Here is a 14,181-nt window from a genome sequence, read left to right as displayed (position 1 = left end):
AGAGAGATGCAGAGGGAGAGATGCAGAGAGGGAGAGATGCAGAGAGAAGGAGAGAGACAGAGAGAGAGGCAGAGAGAGATTGAGTGATGCATTGTGAGATAGGGAGAGGACGAGAGAGAGATGCAGAGAGAGAGATATGTAGAGGGGAGAAATGGGGGTAGAGGAAAGTGCTGACAACGCAAGTGGTAGAGAAACAGTGTTTTAACTGATTGGTCGTTAATGGAGGAGGGGGCGGGGGAGAGGGTGATTCTATATCTGACAGCAGTACTAAACAGCTTCAATGTAGCGTTATGAGCGAGACAGGGCTTATTGAGTGGACAGAGAACAACAGGTTAAACACATACAGAGCCTTCAGAAAGTGTTCAAACACCTTGACGACTTCCACACTGTTGTGTTACAGCCTGAATTCTACATATATTTTCTCACCCATCTACACACATTATGACAAAGTGAAAACATGTTTGATTACAGCTGGGAGTCTCTCTGGGTAAGTCTCTAAGAGCTTTCCACAACTGGGTTATTCTTTTCCAAAGTCTTCAAGTTCTGTCAAATTGGTTGTTGATCAATGCTAGACAACCAGTTTGAGGTCTTGCCATAGATTTTCAAGTCGATTTAAATCAACACTGTATCTCGGCTACTCAGAAACATTCACTTCTTATTGGTAAGCAACTCCAGTGTATATTTGGCCATATGTTTTAGGTTATTGTCCTGCTGAAAGGTGAATTCATCTCTGTGTCTGGTGGAAAGCAGACTGAACCAGGTTTTCCTCTAGGATTTTTCCTGTGCTTAGCTCCATTCCATTTCTGTTTTTCTCCTGAACCACCCGCCCCCAGTAATGTGTTGTATTGGATTTGCCCCAAACATTCAGGACAAAAAATTAATTGTTTTGCCACAATCCATTTTTGCAGTATTACTTTAGCAGCTTGTTGCAAACAGGACGCTTGTTTTGGAAAATGTTATTCTGTACAGGCTTCCTTCTTGTCCCTCTGTCAATTAGATAAGTATTGTGGAGTAACTACAATGTTGTTGATCCATCCTCAGTTTTTTCCTATCACAGCCATTAAACTCTGTAACTGTTTTAAAGTCGCCATTGTCCTCATGGTGAAATCCCTGAATGGTTTCCTTCCTCTCCACCAACTGAGTTATGAAGGACGCCTGTATCTTTGTAGTGACTGGGTGTATTGATACACCATCCAAAGTGTAATTAATAACTTCACCCCGCTCAAAGGGATATTCAAAGTCCAGAACAGACAATGGGAGGCACACAGTACTACAGTACATGGAGCCATGGCTACAACTCTATTCCACATCAGGTAACTGATGCAAGCAGTAGGATTAGATTTAAAAAACAGATAAAAATACACCTAATGGAACAGCGGGGGCTGTGAAGATACACACACAGGCACAGACACATGAAAGCACACACACTCGTACACATGGATTTTGTATTGTAGATATGTGATAGTAGAGTAGTGGCCTGAGGGAACACACTTAATATGTTGTGAACAGTGTAATGAAATATGTCATTTAAGGTCATATTTTTTATTGTATACAACTACCTTAATGTTCTGGAACGCAGGAAGAGAAGCTGCTGCTTTGGCAGCTAATGGGGATTAATAAATACAAATGTCTACATTTTTATTTTTTTACCCATCTACCAATAGGTGCCCTTCTCTATGAGGCATTGGAAAACCTCCTTGGTCTTTGTGGTTGAATGTGTGTTTGAAATTCATTGGTCGAACGAAGGACCTTAAATATAATTGTATATGTGGGGTACAGAGATGAGGTAGTTATTCAAAAACCGTGTTAAAACACTATTATCCGACACAGAGTGAGTCCACGCAACTTACATGAATTGTTAAGAACATGTTTACTTCTGAACTTATTTAGGCTTGTCATAACAAAGGGGGTTGATACTTATTGACTCTAGACATTTTAGCTTTTCATTTTTAAGTAATTAGGAAAAATTTGGAAAAACATAATTCCTCGTTGACATTAATAGGCCTCTTTGGCATTATGTGTAGGCCAGTCACAAAACAATCTCTATTTAATACATTTTAGAATAAGGCTGTAATGTAACAAAATGTGGAAAAAGTCAAGGAATGTGAAAACTTTCTGAAGGCACTGTACATGCAGATGTGCTCTTAAATGTGAACATGCACACAGGAGCACTAGTAACACAGTGCCAGGATGTGACTGCAGCAAGTCCTCTGTCCTGTCGCAGTTCACACATTTGCACAGGGATGCATCCACACACACACCTCTTTGTGCAAGGCTGTCAGATTGTGTGTCTGCTCAGATGGAAAATGAGAAAAGAGGGAAAAGAATGAATGAAGATAAATAATTATGATTTATAGTCGCATTGAAAATATGTTCTAGCCATGTTATAGGGACGTTCAGGTTGGATTTCTCCTGGGCTAAAGGACCCAAAGACATATCAACTGAATCTTTTCTGTTTAGAGTTGAGAGACAACTTTTCAAGTCTCTGTTTCAAAACAGAGTGTATATTTAGTGTCTCTCTGTATCAGTCAGATAGTGGTATGTGATAACACCCCCTCTAATCAATACTGCTTGATTAGTCGTTGTAGATGGCTCTCTGTGGGTCGATAAGGAGACACTTTCTGTCCAGCGGATAATTGTCTTACCACTCTCATTAGAGGAAAAGAGAAAGAGGAAAGGCAGAGAAGAGGAGGATAGGCAGAGAAGAGGAAGATAAAAGGCAGAGAAGAGGAAGAGGAAAGGCAGAGGAAGAGGAAAGGCAGAGGAAGAGGAAAGGCAGAGGAAGAGGAAAGGCAGAGGAAGAGGAAAGGCAGAGGAAGAGGAAAGGCAGAGGAAGAAGAAAGGCAGAGGAAGAAGAAAGGCAGAGGAAGAAGAAAGGCAGAGGAAGAGGAAAGGCAGAGGAAGAGGAAAGGCAGAGGAAAGGCAGAGGAAAGGCAGAGGAAGAAGAAAGGCAGAGGAAAGGCAGAGGAAGAGGAAAGGCAGAGGAAGAAGAAAGGCAGAGGAAGAAGAAAGGCAGAGGAAAGGCAGAGGAAAGGCAGAGGAAGAAGAAAGGCAGAGGAAGAGGAAAGGCAGAGGAAGAGGAAAGGCAGAGGAAGAGAAAAGGCAGAGGAAGAAGAAAGGCAGAGGAAGAAGAAAGGCAGAGGAAGAGAAAAAGGCAGAGGAAGAAGAAAGGCAGAGGAAGAGAAAAGGCAGAGGAAGGGCAGAAAAGAGGAAGAGCAGAGGAAGAGAGCGAGAGAGAGCGAGAGAGAGCGCAGCTGGGGGTGGTAATATGTCCATTCTGGTTTAAGATGCGTAGAAAATGGTGTAATAGTGTAAATGGTCCATTCTGGGTGCAGCAGAAAACCTACTTCTCTTAGACAGCATTTGGCTTCAGTGGAACAATACATTATTATCTCTCCATCACCCGATATCTACCAGGGTGTTTATCAATGAAATAAATCGATGGACAAACACAATCACAGACTGGTGTCAAGTGCCCCCCCCACACACTTTTCATTCTTGTGCACTAGAAACTAGGTAATTAAGATTAGAGTTGGAGACACCAAAGGAGAGAAGACATCAATGTTTTGCATTAATAAATAATTTCATTTAAAATAATGTTACAATTCATTACAATAAGTCAATAAGTTAAATTACTAAATGACTTCAGCTTTCATCAGTTCAACCCTGTGTGGTTCCCTTCAGATTGTTTTATTTTCTCATTTGCTTGATTTGTCAGACAGGTGAAGATACTGTAGGATAAGAGAAGTAGAGCTTGCTTAATATCTTACTTAAATAAAAGAGTTGACGACGAGAGACAGAGTGTTTGAGAGAGATATCGCAGATTAGAGGGCGAGATAGCAGAGACATGATTGACAAGTGAAGCAGCCTATGGGAGTGAGGCATGATGATCCATCGCGTAAACAGCCTAAGCCTGTTGGAGATTCAGGTCCCAAATCAAATCACTCACAGATAAAGGAAACCTCATTGGTGTAGTGGGGCCTGGAGAAGTGAGTATACCATCATTTTGCCAGAAAATCTTTCATAGAAAAACAACAAATGCATGTTAAGCCCACATCAATGCTTATACCGCATAAGGAGACCATTTTTGAGGTCTGGGAAAAATCTAAAATAATATTTTTGGGAGGGTCTAGTTGCCCTTTAAAATAATTAAGCACCAAGCAAAATACCATGTGGCTCGCAGTGTCTGTACTCTACAATGTAGGCCTACAGTAGAGTAGATGTGATTGCAGAGTTTTCAAAAGAAATGCCCTCCAGATTGATACAAATCATCATTATATCACGTGGGCCTAATTTGCAGTCAACATTTAAAGATGCACTATACAGAAATAGCTCCGCCATTTCCTGGTTGCTAAAATTCTAAGTTCGCCTAACTTCAGTTTGTGACAAAACAATAAGTAATTGTATAGAGAGTCTTTGTACCATCTAAACCTCTGCAATATATTTTCCATAACCAAAAAGATTGTATTTTCAGCCGTCTGAAACTGGTGTACAAAACAAAATAAAAGATGCAAAAACTAAACTTAAGAATGGGAAGCATAGAAATAGTGCACATAGAATAGATCTACCACTTATTAGACTTGCTTTCAATGATGACAGATCTTTAAGTCACATTTCTATGTGAACTTGTTGGGTCGCCCAAAGTTACATATTGCAGCTTTAATTAGGAAGTTTTCCTTGGGAAAGCATGTGGAAATGTTCATTCAAAACAGCACATGACTGAATTGAGCACTGCAAAGATTCAACCAAGACTTTGGACCAAACTCTTTCAATACCTGGTTTGCTTACCCATTGTTATTTGATTTGATTCATTAAACCTTTATTTAACTAGGCAAGTCCTACCAACCCTACCAGCTGTGAGCTGCTCCATGGGACAACCAGCTGCGGCTCTTACTGCCATGATATTCCGCTGAAACTTGGCTGTGTGCAGCGCACATGTGAATATATTACACGTGCTTTGCGATTGTGTAGGCTACTTTCTCTATTGTACCACATCATTGATACAGTTTATACCACCACTACACTACTTTGATACGCATCAGTGGGGATTAAGAAGTGACTATACCCAATGTCCACTGAACAAAAAGTGGGTTTCGTGCAAATGTATTTTATTTAACCTTTATTTAAACCTCCGTGTAGCTCCTACTACACCACTGTTTAAACCTCTGTAGGGTTTAGGATGTATACCTCCGTGTAGCTCCTACTACACCACTGTTTAAACCTCTGTGGGGTTCAGGATGTATACCTCCGTGTAGCTCCTACTACACCACTGTTTAAACCTCTGTAGGGTTAAGGATGTATACCTCCGTGTAGCTCCTACTGCACCACTGTTTAAACCTCTGTAGGGTTAAGGATGTATACCTCCGTGTAGCTCCTACTACACCACTGTTTAAACCTCTGTAGGGTTAAGGATGTGTAGCTCCTACTACACCACTGTTTAAACCTCTGTAGGGTTTAGGATGTATACCTCCGTGTAGCTCCTACTACACCACTGTTTAAACCTCTGTAGGGTTTAGGATGTGTACCTCCGTGTAGCTCCTACTACACCACTGTTTAAACCTCTGTGGGGTTAAGGATGTGTAGCTCCTACTGCACCACTGTTTAAACCTCTGTAGGGTTTAGGATGTATACCTCCGTGTAGCTCCTACTACACCACTGTTTAAACCTCTGTAGGGTTTAGGATGTATACCTCCGTGTAGCTCCTACTACACCACTGTTTAAACCTCTGTGGGGTTAAGGATGTGTAGCTCCTACTGCACCACTGTTTAAACCTCTGTAGGGTTTAGGATGTATACCTCCGTGTAGCTCCTACTACACCACTGTTTAAACCTCTGTGGGGTTTAGGATGTGTACCTCCGTGTAGCTCCTACTACACCACTGTTTAAACCTCTGTAGGGTTAAGGATGTGTAGCTCCTACTGCACCACTGTTTAAACCTCTGTGGGGTTAAGGATGTGTAGCTCCTACTGCACCACTGTTTAAACCTCTGTAGGGTTTAGGATGTATACCTCCGTGTAGCTCCTACTGCACCACTGTTTAAACCTCTGTAGGGTTAAGGATGTGTAGCTCCTACTGCACCACTGTTTAAACCTCTGTGGGGTTAAGGATGTGTAGCTCCTACTACACCACTGTTTAAACCTCTGTGGGGTTAAGGATGTGTAGCTCCTACTACACCACTGTTTAAACCTCTGTAGGGTTTAGGATGTATACCTCCGTGTAGCTCCTACTACACCACTGTTTAAACCTCTGTAGGGTTAAGGATGTGTAGCTCCTACTGCACCACTGTTTAAACCTCTGTGGGGTTAAGGATGTATACCTCCGTGTAGCTCCTACTACACCACTGTTTAAACCTCTGTGGGGTTAAGGATGTGTAGCTCCTACTACACCACTGTTTAAACCTCTGTGGGGTTAAGGATGTGTAGCTCCTACTACACCACTGTTTAAACCTCTGTGGGGTTAAGGATGTGTAGCTCCTACTACACCACTGTTTAAACCTCTGTGGGGTTAAGGATGTGTAGCTCCTACTACACCACTGTTTAAACCTCTGTGGGGTTAAGGATGTGTAGCTCCTACTACACCACTGTTTAAACCTCTGTGGGGTTAAGGATGTGTAGCTCCTACTACACCACTGTTTAAACCTCTGTGGGGTTAAGGATGTGTAGCTCCTACTACACCACTGTTTAAACCTCTGTGGGGTTAAGGATGTGTAGCTCCTACTACACCACTGTTTAAACCTCTGTAGGGTTTAGGATGTATACCTCCGTGTAGCTCCTACTACACCACTGTTTAAACCTCTGTGGGGTTAAGGATGTGTAGCTCCTACTGCACCACTGTTTAAACCTCTGTGGGGTTAAGGATGTGTAGCTCCTACTGCACCACTGTTTAAACCTCTGTGGGGTTAAGGATGTGTAGCTCCTACTGCACCACTGTTTAAACCTCTGTGGGGTTCAGGATGTGTAGCTCCTACTACACCACTGTTTAAACCTCTGTGGGGTTCAGGATGTGTAGTTCCTACTGCACCACTGTTTAAACCTCTGTGGGGTTAAGGATGTGTAGCTCCTACTACACCACTGTTTAAACCTCTGTGGGGTTCAGGATGTGTAGCTCCTACTGCACCACTGTTTAAACCTCTGTGGGGTTAAGGATGTGTAGCTCCTACTGCACCACTGTTTAAACCTCTGTGGGGTTCAGGATGTGTAGCTCCTACTACACCACTGTTTAAACCTCTGTGGGGTTCAGGATGTGTAGCTCCTACTGCACCACTGTTTAAACCTCTGTGGGGTTAAGGATGTGTAGCTCCTACTGCACCACTGTTTAAACCTCTGTGGGGTTAAGGATGTGTAGCTCCTACTGCACCACTGTTTAAACCTCTGTGGGGTTAAGGATGTGTAGCTCCTACTACACCACTGTTTAAACCTCTGTGGGGTTAAGGATGTGTAGCTCCTACTGCACCACTGTTTAAACCTCTGTGGGGTTAAGGATGTGTAGCTCCTACTACACCACTGTTTAAACCTCTGTGGGGTTAAGGATGTGTAGCTCCTACTGCACCACTGTTTAAACCTCTGTGGGGTTAAGGATGTGTAGCTCCTACTACACCACTGTTTAAACCTCTGTGGGGTTAAGGATGTGTAGCTCCTACTGCACCACTGTTTAAACCTCTGTGGGGTTAAGGATGTGTAGCTCCTACTACACCACTGTTTAAACCTCTGTGGGGTTAAGGATGTGTAGCTCCTACTGCACCACTGTTTAAACCTCTGTAGGGTTAAGGATGTGTAGCTCCTACTGCACCACTGTTTAAACCTCTGTAGGGTTAAGGATGTGTAGCTCCTACTGCACCACTGTTTAAACCTCTGTAGGGTTAAGGATGTGTAGCTCCTACTGCACCACTGTTTAAACCTCTGTAGGGTTAAGGATGTGTAGCTCCTACTGCACCACTGTTTAAACCTCTGTGGGGTTAAGGATGTGTAGCTCCTACTGCACCACTGTTTAAACCTCTGTAGTGTTAAGGATGTGTAGCTCCTACTGCACCACTGTTTAAACCTCTGTAGGGTTAAGGATGTGTAGCTCCTACTGCACCACTGTTTAAACCTCTGTGGGGTTAAGGATGTGTAGCTCCTACTGCACCACTGTTTAAACCTCTGTGGGGTTAAGGATGTGTAGCTCCTACTACACCACTGTTTAAACCTCTGTGGGGTTAAGGATGTGTAGCTCCTACTACACCACTGTTTAAACCTCTGTGGGGTTAAGGATGTGTAGCTCCTACTACACCACTGTTTAAACCTCTGTGGGGTTCAGGATGTGTAGCTCCTACTGCACCACTGTTTAAACCTCTGTGGGGTTAAGGATGTGTAGCTCCTACTGCACCACTGTTTAAACCTCTGTGGGGTTCAGGATGTGTAGCTCCTACTACACCACTGTTTAAACCTCTGTGGGGTTAAGGATGTGTAGCTCCTACTGCACCACTGTTTAAACCTCTGTGGGGTTAAGGATGTGTAGCTCCTACTGCACCACTGTTTAAACCTCTGTGGGGTTCAGGATGTGTAGCTCCTACTACACCACTGTTTAAACCTCTGTGGGGTTCAGGATGTGTAGTTCCTACTGCACCACTGTTTAAACCTCTGTGGGGTTAAGGATGTGTAGCTCCTACTACACCACTGTTTAAACCTCTGTGGGGTTCAGGATGTGTAGCTCCTACTGCACCACTGTTTAAACCTCTGTGGGGTTAAGGATGTGTAGCTCCTACTGCACCACTGTTTAAACCTCTGTGGGGTTCAGGATGTGTAGCTCCTACTACACCACTGTTTAAACCTCTGTGGGGTTCAGGATGTGTAGCTCCTACTGCACCACTGTTTAAACCTCTGTGGGGTTAAGGATGTGTAGCTCCTACTGCACCACTGTTTAAACCTCTGTGGGGTTAAGGATGTGTAGCTCCTACTACACCACTGTTTAAACCTCTGTGGGGTTAAGGATGTGTAGCTCCTACTACACCACTGTTTAAACCTCTGTGGGGTTCAGGATGTGTAGCTCCTACTACACCACTGTTTAAACCTCTGTGGGGTTAAGGATGTGTAGCTCCTACTACACCACTGTTTAAACCTCTGTAGGGTTAAGGATGTGTAGCTCCTACTGCACCACTGTTTAAACCTCTGTGGGGTTCAGGATGTGTAGCTCCTACTGCACCACTGTTTAAACCTCTGTGGGGTTAAGGATGTGTAGCTCCTACTGCACCACTGTTTAAACCTCTGTGGGGTTAAGGATGTGTAGCTCCTACTGCACCACTGGGAAACCCTGCTGTAGGTTAACACTGCATTTAAAGATGTGTGTGGTGTTGCATCAACATCCAATGAAAACATCCACCAGAGGATATTGAATCAGGTGTTTCTGCTTGGCTGGAGCAAAAGCCTGCACCCACACCGGCCCTCTGTTAGAATACTGGCCAGTCCTGTTCTATAGGAACTGATCTAGTGGTTCTCAGTTGGAGGGAGACCCCTGCAGGTCGTTCTAAGCACTGCAGCTTCTTCAGATACACAAGGACCAATATATCAATTGAACCAAAGACTCACCTAAACCAACACCATAGACATATCCTACAGACTGAAAAATCCCGGTGTGTTTTCTCAAGCATCACACCAAGAACAGAAAGACACAAAACATGTAAAACGAGATGCACTTCTGAGTTCAGTGTTATTTACAACCCAGTATAAATACCGTCTTCATGACAACCCACGGTTAGGCATCAGCAGAACAGAAAGCTTAGGCTAGCATAGAATGAATACATATTGAGCTTAACGTGGTCAACATCTTACAGGGTTCTTTTTGTGCTATTCTGTCCAATGTCTGAAATTATACACTGCTCAAAAAAATTAAGGGAACACTTAAACAACACAATGTAACTCCAAGTCAATCACACTTCTGTGAAATCAAACTGTCCACTTAGGAAGCAACACTGATTGACAATAAATTTCACATGCTGTTGTGCAAATGGAATAGACAAAAGGTGGAAATTATAGGCAATTAGCAAGACACCCCCAATAAAGGAGTGATTCTGCAGGTGGTGACCACAGACCACATCTCAGTTCCTATGCTTCCTGGCTGATGTTTTGGTCACTTTTGAATGCTGGCGGTGCTTTCACTCTAGTGGTAGCATGAGACAGAGTCTACAACCCACACAAGTGGCTCAGGTAGTGCAGCTCATCCAGGATGGCACATCAATGCGAGCTGTGGCAAGAAGGTTTGCTGTGTCTGTCAGCGTAGTGTCCAGAGCATGGAGGCGCTACCAGGAGACAGGCCAGGACATCAGGAGACGTGGAGGAGGCCGTAGGAGGGCAACAACCCAGCAGCAGGACCGCTACCTCCGCCTTTGTGCAAGGGGGAGCACTGCCAGAGCCCTGCAAAATGACCTCCAGCAGGCCACAAATGTGCATGTGTCAGCATATGGTCTCACAAGGGCTCTGAGGATCTCATCTCGGTACCTAATGGCAGTCAGGCTACCTCTGGCGAGCACATGGAGGGCTGTGCGGCTCCACAAAGAAATGCCACCCCACACCATGACTGACCCACCGCCAAACCGGTCATGCTGGAGGATGTTGCAGGCAGCAGAACGTTCTCCACGGCGTCTCCAGACTCTGTCACATGTGCTCATGTGCTCAGTGTGAACCTGCTTTAATCTGTGAAGAGCACAGGGCGCCAGTGGCGAATTTGCCAATCTTGGTGTTCTCTGGCAAATGCCAAACATCCTGCACGGTGTTGGGCTGTAAGCACAACCTCCACCTGTGGACGTCGGGCCCTCATACCACCCTCATGGAGTCTGTTTCTGACCGTTTGAGCAGACACATGCACATTTGTGGCCTGCTGGAGGTCATTTTGCAGGGCTCTGGCAGTGCTCCCCCTTGCACAAAGGCGGAGGTAGCGGTCCTGCTGCTGGGTTGTTGCCCTCCTACGGCCTCCTCCACGTCTCCTGATGTCCTGGCCTGTCTCCTGGTAGCGCCTCCATGCTCTGGACACTACGCTGACAGACACAGCAAACCTTCTTGCCACAGCTCGCATTGATGTGCCATCCTGGATGAGCTGCACTACCTGAGCCACTTGTGTGGGTTGTAGACTCTGTCTCATGCTACCACTAGAGTGAAAGCACCGCCAGCATTCAAAAGTGACCAAAACATCAGCCAGGAAGCATAGGAACTGAGATGTGGTCTGTGGTCACCACCTGCAGAATCACTCCTTTATTGGGGGTGTCTTGCTAATTGCCTATAATTTCCACTTTTTGTCTATTCCATTTGCACAACAGCATGTGAAATTTATTGTCAATCAGTGTTGCTTCCTAAGTGGACAGTTTGATTTCACAGAAGTGTGATTGACTTGGAGTTACATTGTGTTGTTTAAGTGTTCCCTTTATTTTTTTGAGCAGTGTATATATATATATATATCTTTAGGAGGTACACAAAACACACAGGTGAAGTAAACATGTTCATTGTTCAGGTATGTGTCAAGATGGCAGAATACTTCCTGGGATCCAATTCCTACATGATGAGCATTCTGTATGTGTTTTTTTATGAGAAGGTTTTTGTATTCAAAAATGGCTTCAGGGCAATTTCAGCATCTGTAAACCAAAACAGAACCAGCAGCTGAAACACACATGCTACCCTTGGTTCTGCTCGGCCCAATAGTCACAAATAAAGGAAATGTATGGTGTCTCTCTCTCTCTCTCTCTCTCTGTAATAGTCTCTTCAGTAGATCTCTTTGAAATGGAGATAGATATTATCTCCTGTTTGTAGCCACTATGTCAATCTGTCTGTGTGGTTCATATGAGTCCAGTCTCTTATATCATGGGGCCGTTTCCCTCCGTCTGTCTAGACTCATTCTGGGAGTTCAGTTCAGAGAGAAGGGTTGTGTTTCTACCTCCAGGGTTCCAACCTAGACTCTCACAGCTCAGTCCATAATCAGTCGACACACACACACAGTTCCTGTTTTTGAACTTTTCAGATGCGTCTCAGTCCATCACCACCAGCCGTTTCCTCTTTTAGAACAGGTTCTGTTCCATCACCACCAGCCGTTTCCTCTTTTAGAACAGGTTCTGTTCCAGCACCACCAGCCGTTTCCTCTTTTAGAACAGGTTCTGTTCCATCACCACCAGCCGTTTCCTCTTTTAGAACAGGTTCTGTTCCAGCACCACCAGCCGTTTCCTCTTTTAGAACAGGTTCTGTTCCATCACCACCAGCCGTTTCCTCTTTTAGAACAGGTTCTGTTCCATCACCACCAGCTGTTTCCCCTTTTAGAACAGGTTCTGTTCCAGCACCACCAACCGTTTCCTCTTTTAGAACAGGTTCTGTTCTAGCACCACCAGCCGTTTCCTCTTTTAGAACAGGTTCTGTTCCAGCACCACCAGCCTTTTCCTCTTTTAGAACAGGTTCGGTTCCATCACCACCAGCCGTTTCCTCTTTTAGAACAGGTTCTGTTCCAGCACCACCAGCTGTTTCCTCTTTTAGAACAGGTTCTGTTCCAGCATCTGTATCCCTCTTTTGTTCTCTTCTTCCACTGCACTCTGTTCCAGTCCAGAGCATTCCAAAGTGGCCACAAAACACCCAATGGCCTTGCATGTGTCAAATCCCTTGTCCAATATCGTCCCAGAGAACCATCTCCTTCATCCAATCCCACCACAAGATGTATGCCTCCTTAGCCAATAGTCACAGGTCTCCATGGAGTTTTGACCAAAGAGGTGATGCGATGTATGAAGGCATGTATCTAAGTCTTTAGAGTTACTTATTCACCTGTACAAACCTGCTATATGTTTCTACTGTAGCTTCCTGTTGGCTTGTCGAGTGTGTTTATATCGTGTGGTTGGGTTGTATCCAAGGGTTCATGGTGAATAACAGCTTCAGTTGTAGTGTGTGTCGTTGTTTCTCCTTCAGTCAGTCCAGAAGTTGTTCATTTCTAGTTTGATGGTGTGTAGTGGTTGTTGATCTGTAGTTGCTGTTATTGTTATGTAGAAGTTGTAGTTTGTTGGTTTGTAGTTGGTGTAGTAGTGGTTGTGTGAGGACAGGTAGTGGTGGTAGTTCCGGGCCGAGCCAGACCAGAGGGATGGATGGAGGAGAGCATGTTTAGGAGGTGATGATCTCTCCTCCTAGGTGCCTCCATCCCTTCTGTGTCTCAACAGCTGGAAGATATTCTGAAACAGAAACACGGCTCAGGAAACGACAACATGCGCAGGCTGGCAAAAATGCACACACACATGGACACTCGCATATACACACACACACGCCCAGGCTGCTGCTGCTGTACCAGTGACAGAGGCAGGCAAAGCCTTACCTTGCTACACATACCATCTTTACTGCAGTTCTTATTGTCCTTATCCACAGCTTCCTCTTCCACCTGTAGACACACAATATTCCACAACATTCTCATCAAACAATACCATTGGACAACATTCCCAGAATGTTAGCCAGTGAAATGTGCACCATAAGACTGCTGGTTAGCCAGTAGACAGTACATGGCAGCATAAGACTGCTGGTTAGCCAGTAGACAGTACATGGCAGCATAAGGCTGCTGGTTAGCCAGTAGACAGTACATGGCAGCATAAGACTGCTGGTTAGCCAGTAGACAGTACATGGCAGCATAAGACTGCTGGATAGCCAGTAGACAGTACATGGCAGCATAAGACTGCTGGATAGCCAGTAGACAGTACATGGCAGCATAAGACTGCTGGTTAGCCAGTAGACAGTACATGGCAGCATAAGACTGCTGGATAGCCAGTAGACAGTACATGGCAGCATAAGACTGCTGGATAGCCAGTAGACAGTACATGGCAGCATAAGACTGCTGGTTAGCCAGTAGACAGTACATGGCAGCATAAGACTGCTGGTTAGCCAGTAGACAGTACATGGCACCATAAGACTGCTGGTTAGCCAGTAGACAGTACATGGCAGCATAAGACTGCTGGTTAGCCAGTAGACAGTACATGGCAGCATAAGACTGCTGGTTAGCCAGTACATGGCAGCATAAGACTGCTGGTTAGCCAGTAGACAGTACATGGCAGCATAAGACTGCTGGTTAGCCAGTAGACAGTACATGGCAGCATAAGACTGCTGGTTAGCCAGTACATGGCAGCATAAGACTGCTGGTTAGCCAGTAGACAGTACATGGCAGCATAAGACTGCTGGTTAGCCAGTAGACAGTACACGGCAGC

The 14,181-nt window shown here is 44.7% G+C and overlaps 1 long non-coding RNA gene across 2 annotated transcripts; it reads right to left on the bottom strand.

Annotated features, from left to right (window-relative positions):
* Positions 1-11,992: 11,992 nt before the first annotated feature.
* LOC120042115 lies at positions 11,993-13,449 on the bottom strand. 2 transcript variants are annotated; one of them, XR_005476039.1, is made up of 2 exons: positions 13,305-13,449; positions 11,993-13,164 (listed from the first exon to the last, which is right to left on the bottom strand). It is a non-coding gene; the product is annotated as an uncharacterized LOC120042115 (long non-coding RNA). The 2 variants fall into 2 exon arrangements; XR_005476038.1 differs by having other exon boundaries at positions 13,319-13,426.
* Positions 13,450-14,181: the final 732 nt, after the last annotated feature.

The sequence above is a fragment of the Salvelinus namaycush genome, unplaced genomic scaffold (assembly GCF_016432855.1).
Source record: "Salvelinus namaycush isolate Seneca unplaced genomic scaffold, SaNama_1.0 Scaffold614, whole genome shotgun sequence".
NCBI lineage: Eukaryota > Metazoa > Chordata > Actinopteri > Salmoniformes > Salmonidae > Salvelinus > Salvelinus namaycush.
This window is presented reverse-complemented; position numbering and strand designations above follow the sequence as displayed.